The sequence below is a fragment of the Arachis ipaensis genome, chromosome B02 (assembly GCF_000816755.2).
Source record: "Arachis ipaensis cultivar K30076 chromosome B02, Araip1.1, whole genome shotgun sequence".
Lineage (NCBI taxonomy): Eukaryota > Viridiplantae > Streptophyta > Magnoliopsida > Fabales > Fabaceae > Arachis > Arachis ipaensis.
In genome coordinates, this window is record NC_029786.2 from 95,028,049 (window position 1) to 95,029,121 (window position 1,073).

Genomic DNA, 1,073 nt, shown 5'->3' on the forward strand with positions numbered 1-1,073 from the left:
ATCTTTACATTTCTAGTCATACACAAAAATAAATAAATTTATGAATAAATAAGAATATTTTAAATGAGAAAGATAGTGAAAATATTAGTTTTTTTTTAAAAAAAAAAAACAAATGAAGCAAGGCATATTAAAAGGTATATACTACGATATATCTACCAAGCTGTCGTTAGCTGTAAACAAGATTATATAACTTCAATTTGAAATTATATATATATGTATTTATTCATTTATGTATTATTATTATTATTTATGAGGCAGAGAAGAGTAAAAGCATATGAAAGAACGATACATACATGCAAGTTGCATAATAATAATGGTACTATATAATGTGCAGACGTACTTTAGTGTTATTTTAATTGAACAAGTTGCATTGCATATTTTTCTATATTGAATTCAAGTTGGTGAGAGAGAGCGTGGAAAGAGAAAGAAATGAAATCAAAGGGGGGAAGCATTGAAGAAGGAAATGCTTAAAATAGAGAGAGAAAGATAAGAAAAGGGTGGCATCATGTTTGTTTGAGTGTGAATCATGAATAGTATTCATCGTCGCTTTCTGCAACTTGCCCATGCAAGTGGCACATATTTAATAATATTTTTTCTTTTTATTAAATCTACAAAATAGAAAAAATATGCACTTATTTTCAGAAACAAAAATAGTAGTCATTGAATCTATCATTCGAATAGAATAAATATTAAAATATAAAATATACATTAAAAATAAATTAAATATAATTTTTTATTTTAAAAAATAAATATTATACATTAAAAATAAATTAAACATAATTGAACACATATGGTCTTAATAATAATAATCCCTGTTCCTTGCACCATCCTTTTTGTTTGTCCACTTTTGGGGATGAGTTGAATATTGAATATTGAATTTTTGAATATTGAATATGAAGAATATTAATGGCTATCTTCAACTTAATTCCATTCACCTGTCACGCTACCTTCTCGAGTGTTTCTTAAGTTCTTTCACATTTTTTGTTAGGCTTTCTAAAGATAAGGTTTAAATTAAATTTTTGAATAATTTTATTCTTTATATAGAGTTAATAATATATAAAATTGAATTAGAC